This window comes from Oryx dammah, unplaced genomic scaffold, assembly GCF_014754425.2.
Source record: "Oryx dammah isolate SB20612 unplaced genomic scaffold, SCBI_Odam_1.1 HiC_scaffold_3, whole genome shotgun sequence".
NCBI lineage: Eukaryota > Metazoa > Chordata > Mammalia > Artiodactyla > Bovidae > Oryx > Oryx dammah.
Genome location: NW_024070187.1, coordinates 14,549,052 through 14,561,464, shown reverse-complemented (window position 1 = coordinate 14,561,464; position 12,413 = coordinate 14,549,052).

Genomic DNA, 12,413 nt, shown 5'->3' with positions numbered 1-12,413 from the left:
ATGGCTAAACTCCTAGGTAAGGCCAGTGTATTAGGTCTCATCTTTGTTCAACTTCTCAAAGCATTGTACTAGTAAATAAGTCTGTGTTCTCTCTCTTACACCATCAGTGTTTCCTTATCTACTACATTCTTTGCATCAGCAGAGAACCATGCTACTATTTCCCCCCAAATTAAAATATACCACACCCCCCAGTCTCTTATCCCTATTTTTCTTTCGTGATCTCTCCTTCTACTCACTGAAACTTCTCTTAAGAGTTATCCATGCTTGTTTAGAGAAGAATTTAGCAGGAACTATCAGATTTTAAATGTGTATGCCATCAGACCTAGCAATTCCACTATTAGGGATCCCTTTTAGATAAATACTTAAGAGATATTCATTTATGTTCAAGATTTTATCAGATGGCAGAATGTGAAGAGGAACTAAAAAGCCTCTTGATGAAAGTGAAAGAGGAAAGCGAAAAAGTTGGCTTAAAGCTCAACATTCAGAAAACGAAGATCATGGCATCCGGTCCCATCACTTCATGGGAAATAGATGGGGAAACAGTGTCAGACTTTATTTTGGGGGGCTCCAAAATCACTGCAGATGGTGACTGCAGCCATGAAATTAAAAGACCCTTACTCCTTGGAAGAAAAGTTATGACCAACCTAGATAGTATATTCAAAAGTAGAGACATTACTTTGCCGACTAAGGTCCGTCTAGTCAAGGCTATGGTTTTTCCAGTAGTCATGTATGGATGTGAGAGTTGGACTGTCAAGAAAGCTGAACGCCGAAGAATGGATGCTTTTGAACTGTAGTGTTGGAGAAGACTCTTGAGAGTCCCTTGGACTGCAAGGAGATCCAACCAGTCCATTCTGAAGGAGATCAGCCCTGGGATTTCTTTGGAAGGAATGATGCTAAAGCTGAAACTCCAGTACTTTGGCCACCTCATGCGAAGAGTTGACTCATTGGAAAAGACTCTGATGCTGGGAGGGATTGGGGGCAGGAGGAGAAGGGGACGACAGAGGATGAGAAGGCTGGATGGCATCATGGACTCGATGAACATGAGTCTGAGTGAACTCCGGGTGATGGTGATGGACAGGGAGGCCTGGCGTGCTGCAATTCATGGGGTTGCAAAGAGTCGGACACGACTGAGCGACTGAACTGAACTGAAAAGACAAAAACAAAACAAAACAGAGTTGTCTAGGCTCATCTAAAATTTCTTCCTTGAGCCCATTCTAATTGGGCTTTCATCCCCACTATTCCTCATAAACTGCTTGTTGAGGTCAGGACTTGCTAAATTCAAAAATCAATTCTCAAAACAATTCTACAAAAAGCCAAAATAACAGTGTCCAAATATACAGCTAACTGATATGACTTAATTCAAAGTTAAACTTTAAGACTTCTAGACAAATGAAATGGACTATATACTCTTCACATAACCTCTCAAAAATACTACTTTCAACTGAGTTTTGAGGTTTTATCAAAATAGTAGTGAGTTGGAGTACAGATTTTCTCTCTTGCTACTTTGACAGTCAAATGAACTGAGGGAAATGTTGACATATTCTTACGAAGTTGAGATGCAGCTGTCTGAATACACTTACACTTCAAATGTAGAACAAAGGTAAGATTTCCCCAGATCAATAATTTTGCAACTAGCTAACATACAGGCTAACTATTAAGGCACCAAAATTACAGGATGTAGAACATGGCTCCAATTGTTTTAGCCTGTAAAAAGATGTAAAGAAAGAATTGCTAAGCTCCCTCCTCAGCCATCTTTCCATGGGGGGGAGGGGGGAACCTTGATAAAGAATCATAAAATCTATAACTTTAATTAATATAGTTTTGCTATCAACACTTCAAGATAAATTGAAGATGTATTTTAATTTCAAGGATCTATGTCAAATTTATGACCATGCTTATCCCTGAGTGATGTAAATGATTCCTATCCAAGAAATTTAAAGTCTGGGTATAAGAATCAATAAAAAAAAAAAGAATCAATAAATGATCAAATAAATATATACTATTCCTAAAGATTTATCCACAACATGACGATAAGGAGATTCAATGATCTGATTTTTCAGAAAAGCCTAAATTTGATTTTATCAAGAAGGAAGCTATAAAAAAAATTAGACAAAATTCCAGGTAAACTAACACATGCATAATTTGGGGTAAGTAAAGGCTGTGCTTTTTTTTTTTTTTATTTTAAATATAAAGTGATAAACTATACTCTGGATCCAGCAATGATTAGTCAATGACAGTGCATAAATTATCAAAGTTTAGCTTAAACATTTAAATGAAATGTGCAGTCATAACTTGAGAATAGCACAGAGCAACACAGGATCTACAACATTCAGAGAAGTCAGTGGATGGCGACTCCACCAATGAAATTAAAAGACATTCGCTCCTTGGAAGAAAAGCTATGACAAACCTAGACAGAATGTTAAAAACTAGAGACATCACCTTGCCAACAAAGATCCATAGAGTCAAAGCTATGGTTTTTCCAGAGGTCATGTATGGATGTGAAAGCTGGACAGTAAAGAGGGTGAGCACTGAAGAATTGATGCTTTTGAATTGTGGTGTTGGAGAAGACTCTTGAGAGTCCCTTGGAGAGCAAGGAGATCAAACCAATCAATCCGAAAGGAAATCAACCCTGAATATTCCGTAGAAGGACTGATGTTGAAGCTCCAATACTTTGGCCACATGATGTGAAGAGCCAACTCATTGAAAAAGACCCTGATGGTGGGAAAGATTGAAGGCAGGAGGAGAAGCGGATGACAGGGGAGGAGGTGGTTGGATAGCATCATCGACTGAATGGATGTGAGTTTGAGTAGACTCTGAGAGATAGTGAAGGAGAGGGAAGCCTGGCGTGCTGCAATTCATGGGGCCTCAAAGAGTCAGACATGACTTAGCAACTGAACAACAGCTGAACAGTATCCTAGAGATCACTGGGACGTAATCTAAATTCATTCACCAAATTCATTTTCACATAACACTGCCTCAGAATCTATACTAAATTCTGGTTCTACCTGCCATGCTTAGATTTCCTCATGTGGATGTTTTTATTTTCATATATCTTGTTGATATTGGGAAAGGAGAGTCTTTATTTTAAAACAATAAGGAATAAGGTTTAAGTATACAAGATCTGGAGAAGGCAATGGCAACTCATTCCAGTACTCTTGCCTGGAGAATCCCATGGATGTAGGAGCCTGGTAGGCTGTGGTCCATGGGGTCGCGAAGAGTCAGACATGACTGAACGACTTCGCTTTCACTTTTCACTTTCACTCATTGGAGAAGGAAATGGCAACCCACTCCAGTGTTCTTGCCTGGAGAATCCCAGGGACGGTGGAGCCTGGTGGGCTACCGTCTATGGAGTTGCACAGAGTCGGACATGGCTGAAGTGACTTAGCAGCAGCAGCATACAAGATCCAGTGTGGGGATTTGATTTCATATACAACTTACAGATACAGCCATAGTTTTAGCTGTGCATTACTGCCAGTCTTTTTCATCCATACACTGTCAATCAGTTTAGTTCAGTCGCTCAGTTGTGTCAGACTCTGTGATCCCATGGACTACAGCATGCCAGGCTTCCCTGTCCATCACCAACCCCCGGAGTTTACTCAAACTCATATCCATTGAGTCGATGGTGACATCCAACCACCTCAGCCTCTGTCGTGTCCCCTTCTCCTCCCACCTTCAAGCTTTCCTGCATGAGGGTCTTTTCCAGTGAGTCAGTTCTTTGCATTAGGTGGCCAAAGTATCGGAGCTTCAGCTTCAGCATCAGTCCTCCCAGTGAATATTCAGGACTGATTTCCTTTAGGATGGACTGGTTTGATCTGCTTGCAGTCCAAAGGACTTTGGAGAGTGTTCTCCAATACCACAGTTCAAAAGCATCGATTCTTCAGTGCTCAGCTTTCTTCACAGTCCAACTCTCACATCCATGCATGACTACTGGAAAAACCATAGCTTTGAATAGACGGACCTTTGTTGGCAAAGTAATGTCTCTACTTTTTAATATGCTGTCTAGGTTGATCATAGCTTTTCTTCCAAGGAGCAGGCATCTTTTAATTTCATGGCTGCAGTTGCCATCTGCAGTGATTTTAGAGCCCCCCAAATTAAAGTCTCTCACTATTTCCATTGTTTCCCCATCTATTTGCCATGAAGTGATGGGACCGGATGCCATGATCTTCGTTTTTTGAATGTTGAGTTTTAAGCCAACTTTTTCATTCTCCTCTTTCACTTCCATCAAGAGGCTCTTAGTTCCTCTTCACTTTCTGCCAAAAGGGTGATATCATCTACATATCTGAGGTTATTGATATTTCTGCCGGCAAGCTTGACTCCAGCTTGTGCTTCATCCAGCCTAGCATTTGGCATGATGTACTCTGCATATAAGTTAAATGACCAGGGTGACAATATACAGCCTTGATGTATTCCTTTCCCAATTTGGAACCAGTCTGTTGTTCCATGTCCAGTTCTAACTGTTGCTTCTTGGCCTGCGTACAGATTTCTCAGGAGCCAGATAAAGTGGTCTTGTATTCCCGTATCTTTAAGAATTTTCCACAGTTTGCTGTGATCCACACAGTCAAAGGCTTGGCATTGTCAGTAAAGCAGAAGTAGATGTTTTTCTCAAATTCTCTTGCTTTTTTGATGATCCAGAAGATGTTGGCAATATGATCTGTGGCTCCTCTGCCTTTTTTAAATCCAGCTTGATCATGTAGAAGTTCTTGGCTCACATACTGTTGAAGCCTGGCTTGGAGAACTTTGAGCATTACTTTGCTAGCATGTGAGGTAAGTGCAATTGTACAGTAGTTTGAACATTCTTTGGCATTGCCCTTCTTTGGGAGTGGAATGAAAACTGAACTTTTCCAGTCCTGTAGCCACTGCTGAGTTTTCCAAATTTGCTGGCATATTGAGTGAAACACTTTCACAGCATCATCTTTTAGGATTTGAAATAGCTCAACTGGAATCCCATTACCTCCACTAGCTTTGTTCCGAGGGATGCTTCCTAAGGCCCACTTGACTTTGCATTCCAGGATGTCTGGCTCAAGGTAAGTGATAACATCATCATGGTTATCCAGGTGATGAAGATCTTTTTTATATAGTTCTTCTGGCTTCCCTGGTGGCTCAGATAGTAAAGCGTCTGCATGCAATGTGGGAGACCCAGGTTCAATCCCTGGCCCGCAAAGACCCCCTGGAGAAGGAAATGGCAATCCACTCCAGTACTCTTGCCTAGAAAATTCCATGGACAGAGGAGCCTTGTAGGCTACAGTGCATGGGGTCGCAAAAAGTCGAACACGACTAAGCGACTTCACTTCACTTCTGTGTATTCTTGCCACCTCTTCTTAATATCTTCTGCTTTTGTTAGGTCCATACCATTTCTGTCCTTTATTATGCCCATCTTTGCATGAAATGTTTCCTTGGTATCTCCAATTATCTTGAAGAGAGCTCTAGTCTTTCTCATTCTATTGTTTTCCTCTATTTCTTTGCACTGATCATTGAGGAAGGCTTTCTTACCTCTCATTGCTATTCTTTGGAAATCTGCATTCAAATAAGTATATCTTTCCTTTTCTCCTTTGCCTTTCACTTCTCTTCTTTTCTCAGCTATCTGTAAGGCCTCCTCAGACAATGATTTTGCCTTTTTGCATTTCTTTTTCTTGGGGATGGTCTTGATCACTGCCTCCTATACAATGTCAGGAACCTCCGTCCATAGTTCTTTAGGCACTCTATCAGATCTAATCCCTTGAATCTGTTTGTCACTTCCACTGTATAATCATAAGGGATTTGATTTAGGTCATACATGAATGGTCTAGCAGTTTTCCCTACTTTCTTCAATTTAAGTCTGAATTTGGCAATAAGGAGTTCATGATCTGAGGCACAGTCAGCTCCCAGTCTTGCTTTTGCTGACTGTAGAGAGCTTCTCCATCTTTGGCTGCAAAGAATATAATCAGTCTGATCTTGGTGTTGACCATCTGGTGATGTCCATGTGTAGAGTCTTCTCTTGTGTTGGAAGAGGGTGTTTACTATGATCAGTGCACTCTCTTGGCAAAACTCTGTTAGCCTGTGCCCTGCTTCATTTTGTACTTCAAGGCCAAATTTGCCTATTACTCCAGGTATCTCTTGACTTCCCACTCTTGCACTTCAGTCCCCTCTATTGAAAAGGGCATCTTTTGGGGGTGTTAGTTCTAGAAGGTCTTGCAGGTCTTCATAGAACTGTTAGGTAGTTAGAATGGGAAACAGGAGTCCAAAATGGCAGTGGCTAAAAGACAAGGAAGGGAAAGCCCGCGAAAATAGAACAAAGGAAGGTCTGAGGACTGGAGTGAGGACTTAAGGTAGAACAAACAGTACTCCTGGCTAGCCCAATTTACATAGGGCAGGCCCAGGGGGAGGGAAAAACATATGAAAAGAGGAGCCACAGGGCTCTCTCTCTTTCCTGCGCGTGCTGGCACACTCCTCCACTCTCTTCGTGTCTTTGGGTTGGCATGCCCTCACGCTTTGAGGATGGATTCTCCTGCTATCTTCTAAATAAAACAGAGCTGTAACACTGATTCGTCTAAGAGCTATAACACGGTTTGTCCAAGACCTGAGAGCTGTGACATGCTGAGGGATTTAATGTCCATCACTCCAAATCTTTGTTGTGACGAGACGGAACCGAGGAGCATACACTCACCTGACAGAACCGTTCAGCTTCAGCTTCTTCAGTGTTACTGGTTGGGGCATAGACTTGGATTACCGTGATATTCAATGGTTTGCCTTGAAAACAAACAAAGATTATTCTGTCATTTTTGAGAATGCATCCCAGTAATGCATTTCAGACTCTTTTGCTGATTATGATGGCTACTCCATTCCTTCTAAGGGATTCTTGCCCACAGTAGTAAATATAATGGTCATCTGAGTTAAATTCACCCATTCCAGTCCATTTTAGTTCACTGATTCTTAAAATGTTGATGTTCACTCTTGCCATCTCCTGTTTGACCATTTTCAGTTTACCTTGATTCATGGACCTAACATTCCAGTGCATGCCTGGGACCTTCTGTAGAAGGTCGCCTTTGTAGAAGGTCGCCATTATCTTCATTACCTCCACCATAGTTTTGGCCTGAGGTCAAACAACAGGGAGGGAACTTAGCCTCCCCCCATCAATAGAAAATGGGATTAAAGATTTACTGAGAATGGCCCTGCCCATCAGAACATGACCCAGTTTCCCCTTCAGTCAGTCTTTCCCATCAGTTCAGTTCAGTCTCTTAGTCATGTCCGACTCTTTGCAAACCCATGGACTGCACACCAGGCTTCCCTGTCCATCACCAACTCCTGGAGCTTACTCAAACTCATGTCCATCAAGTTGCTGATACCATCCAACCATCTCATCCTCTGTTGTCCCCTTCTCCTCCTGCCTTCAATCTTTCCCAGAATCAGGGTCTTTCCAATGAGTCAGTCTGTCACATCAGGTGGCCAAAGTATTGGAGTTTCAGCTTCAGCATCAGTCCTTCCAATGAATATTCAGGACTGATTTCCTCTAGAATGAATTGGTTGGATCTCCTTGCAGTCCAAGGGACTCTCAAGAGTCTTCACCAACACCACAGTTCAAAAGCATCATTCTTTGGTGCTCTCCCATCAGGAAGCTTCCATAAGCCAATGATCCTTATCCATTAGAGAGCAGACAGAATGAAAACCACAATCACAGAAAACTAATCAAACTGATCACATGGGCCACATAGTCTTGTCTAACTCAATGAGCCATGTGGATGGATAATGGTGGAGAGTTCTGACAAACATGGTCCACTGGAGAAGGGAATGGCAAACCACTTCAGCATTCTTGCCTTGAGAAACCTATGAACAGTATGAAAACGCAAAAAATAGGACACTGAAAGATGAACTCCCCCGGTCAGTAGGTGCCCAATATACTGCTGCTGTTGCTGCTAAGTAGCTTCAGTCGTGTCTGACTCTGTGCGACCCCACAGACGGCAGCCCACCAGGCTCCCTCGTCCCTGGGATTCTCCAGGCAAGAACACTGGAGTGGGTTGCCATTTCCTTCTCCAATGCATGAAACTGAAAAGTGAAAGTGAAGTCACTCAGTCATGTCCAACTCTTATCGATCCCATGGACTGCAGCCCACCAGGCTCCTCTGTCCATGGGATTTTCCAGGCAAGAGTACTGGAGTGGGTTGCCATTGCCTTCTCTGGCCCAATATACTAGTGGAGAACAATGGAGAAATGACTCCAGAAAGAATGAAGAGATGGGGCCAAAGCAAAAATAACACCCAGTTGTGGATGTGACTGGTGATGGTAGTAAAGTCTGATGTTGTGAAGAACACTGTCAATGGACAACAGGAAATTTATAAGTCAAGGGTGTAGCTATCCACAAAGCAAACTCAGGAATTTGGGTGATCTTTGGATTATTTCAGAGATAGTAGAAGAGAAATATTCTTTCTTGAAATTTTTCAGGCTGTTGGTGCAAGTGCTGAGTTCCTGCGACACTTCTCTGGAAAAAATCTCTTTTCTTTCTCCCCAGATGTTAGGATGGAGAAGGAAATGGCAATCCATTTCAGTATTCTTGCCGGGAAAATCCCATGGACAGAGGAGCCTGGTGGCTGCAGTCCATAGGCTCACACAGAATCAGACATGACTGAAGTGAATAAGCAGCAGCAGAAAATGTTAGGAATGAATGTATTTCCACACCTAATGTGTCCTTCAATGTACCTTCTAGTGGAGCAAAAGTACTGATTCCTCCTCTGCCTCTATACTCCATCCCACATATTTCAGAGCAGGACCCTTCTTTGTCCCTTGATTCACTTCTCCCCATCATGTCCTGGGCATATTTGGGTCAATTCACACTTCTTTCCTCTTCTAGGAATCTACCTGTCCAGAGAGTGTATGTTCTGACATGTTTTCAGAAATAAAGCAAACTCAACAATAAAGGCTCCCTGTGGTGGGGAGGGGGTGTAGGGAAAATGGACATGAAGTTGCCTGGGTAGTTGTGGCAGAGTAGTGAGTCTACCTAACTGTATGTGTTTGTCATTTTTATTGCCCACTAAGCTATGTCCTCCAACCTAGCCTTTATCTATAGCAACTCCCTATTTGTCTCTCAGTTGGCTGAGAATTCAGCTAGGAGGAAGGGGGCATATAAATTGTTGATGTACTGAAACTCGAGACCAACATGGAATCCTTCCTAGGGTTGTACAAAACTATATCTGCTTGACCACATCAGCTAACTGATATGAGGGTTTTAGATATAAGTAGGACCCTCTGAAGTAGATCCTACAAGTAGGATCCATTCTGAAGGAGATCAACCCTGGGATTTCTTTGGAAGGAATGATGCTAAAGCTGAAGCTCCAGTACTTTGGCCACCTCATGCGAAGAGCTGACTCATTGGAAAAGACTCTGATGCTGGGGGGGATTGGGGGCAGGAGGAGAAGGGGATGGCCGAGGATGAGATGGCTAGAGGGCATCATGGACTCGATGGATGTGAGTCTGAGTGAACTCCAGGAGACGGTGATGGACAGGGATACCTGGCGTGCTGTGATTCATGGGGTCGGAAAGAGTCGGACATGACTGAGCGACTGAACTGAACTGAACTGAACTGAAGGATTCTCTGACTAGCATTATTCAGAAATATTTCCAATTATCTACTATTTTGCCTCTGAAGATAATCTTTAAAGGTGTACATTCAGTTCAGTTCAGTAAGTAGAAATAAGTTGTTAGCTTTCAACTGATATTTTAATAATAGAAGTTAACCTTAAACAGTAATTTAAAGAACTGGCCTACTATACAGAGTGAAGTAAGTCAGAAAGAGAAAGATAAATATTGTATTCTAATACATATATATGGAATCTAGAAAAACGGTACTGAAGAATTTACTTACAGGGCAGCAATGGAGAAACAGACATAGAAAATAGACTTATGGACATGGGGAGAGGGGAGGGGAGGGTGAGATGAATGGAAAGAATAACATGGAAACTTACACACCAAATGTAAAATAGAGAGCCAACAGGAATTGGCAGTATGGCTCAGGAAATTCAAACAGCGGCTCTGCATCAACCTAGAGGAGTCGGATGGGGAGGGAGATGGGAGGGATGTTCAAGAGAGAGGGGATATATGTATACCTAAGGCTGAGTCATGTTGAGGTTTGACAGAAAACAACAAAATTCTCAACAAAATTCTCAAAAACAAAAAAATTCAAAAGCAATTATCCTTCAATTAAAAAAATTAAAAATATATTAAACAGTAAATTAATAAAAATAAATAATAAATTATAATAAATTATAAATATTTAAATAAATTTAAATAATAAAAATAAATAATAAATTTTAAAAAAACTGATGTAGTAGGACTCAGGATATGTGAAGTCTTGAAAGTTAACCTGAGGCCTTTATTCCAGAGGGAAGTAAGAAAACTGTCAAGAGTTTAGGTAAACTATTCCACGGTATTGCTGCTTCAGCATCATTTTGTTTGGTCAGATGGCCTAGAGGGACCTTAAACTGACACAAGCCCTTCCTGCAAGCACACACCCTAGATAACAACCCACAAAGTCACAAAGTTCCTGATATGGCTTCCCCGACAGCCCTTGTAATCAATAGTCTCCCTTTCTCCCCGGGCGTTCTCCTTGTGTGTTCCTTAGATAAGACCCCCATGGAACGGCCTTAGCCCAGGGAACCCCAAAACACTCCACAATGGACCCTAATGAAAGCACATTCCCCAGATTCTACTGCTTTGTCTGTCTTCGGGGCTTCCCTGGTGGCGCAGACGGTAAAGCGTCTGCCTGCAATGCGGGAGACCCGGGTTCGATCCCTGGGTCAGGAAGATCCTCTGGAGAAGGAAATGGCACCCCACTCCAGTACTCTTGCCTGGAATATCCCATGGATGGAGGAGCCTGGTGGGCTACAGTCTATGGGGTCGCAAAGAGTTGGATGCGACTGAACGACTTCACTTTCACTTTGTCCGTCTGCACTCTGCCTTGACCTCCCCATGCAGCCCCACAAGACATGCTGTGTGTTTCCTTCAGAACCTGTAAGCAATATACTCCTTTCTTCCAATTTCTCTACTGGTCTGTTTTACCAATATTCACTATCCAGCACTCTGCACTCTCCTTAACAAATATGAATTTAACAAAGTCATGACAGAGTCACTAAAAAAATTTTAATGGAGAAACAACATAGTGTAAATAAAGAGAAATACTAATTTGATTTTTTTAAGGTGATTAGAAGTAGTAAGAGAATCAAGTACAGTTAACTGGGAAGTTTGAAGTGGTGAGAGATTCAAAAAAACTGCCTTCATTTCTTACATCACTGACTTTATTTAAAGCAAAAACTGGGACTTCCCTGGCGGTAGAGTGGATAAGAATCCACCTGCCTATGCAGGGGACATGGGTTTTTATACCTGGTCCAGGAAGATTCCACATGCCTCGGAGCAAGTAAGTCTAAGAGTTGCAACTACTGAAGCCCGCATGTCCAGATCCAATGCTTTGCAACAAGAGAAGCCAGCACAGTGAGAATCCTGCACATCTCAACTAGAAAAAGTCTGTGCAGCAATGAAAACTCAGTGCAACCAAAAATAAACAAAAAGCAAAAACGTATGACTAGTTTCCACTTGGTCACCTACTATTCACTCCTCAATCCACATTACAATTTTTGCATCTGAAATAATTCTTGTTAAGTCAATAGGCATGTTTTCATTTCTTATCTTACCTAAGCAATCATTAACAACCAAAATAACTGACCGCTCCTCCTATACTAGTTTGCTAAAACTGTCAGCAAGGTGATCAAATCAGTCAATCCTAAAGGAAATCAATCCCTGAATATTCATTGGAAGGACTGATGCTAAAGCTGAAGCTCCCATACTTTGGCCACCTGATGTCAGGAGCTGACTCACTGACAAGACCCTGATGCTGGGAGAGACTGAGGGAAGGAGGAGAAGGGGGAGGCAGAGGATGAGATGGTTGGATGGCATGGCTGACTCAATGGACACGAATTCGAGCAAATTCTGGGAGATAGTGAAGGACAAGGAATCCTGGTGTGCTACAGTCCATGGAGTTGCAAAGAGCTGGACATGACATAGCAACTGAACAACAACAAAGCTGTCATAAGAAAGTACTACAAACTGGGTGGGTTAAACAGAGCCAATAAATTTATTAAATAAATTAATAAATGAGGAAGAGTATACAAATCTCCTGTATAAAAGTTCACATAATTGATGCAGATATTCCATTCATCTTCTCCTGTAAGAACTCCAAAATTGCAGTTTACTGCTGAACAACCATCAATGGGAGAATGCTGGATCCCAACAAAAAAAGATACCCCATGTCCAAGGACAAAGGAGAAGCCCTAACAAGATGGTAGGAGGGGCAAAATCCCGTTTAGAATCAAACCCTATAACCCATTCTGGTCCATTTTATTTCACTGACTTTTAAAACGTCAAAGTTCACTCTTGCCATCTCCTGTTTGACCA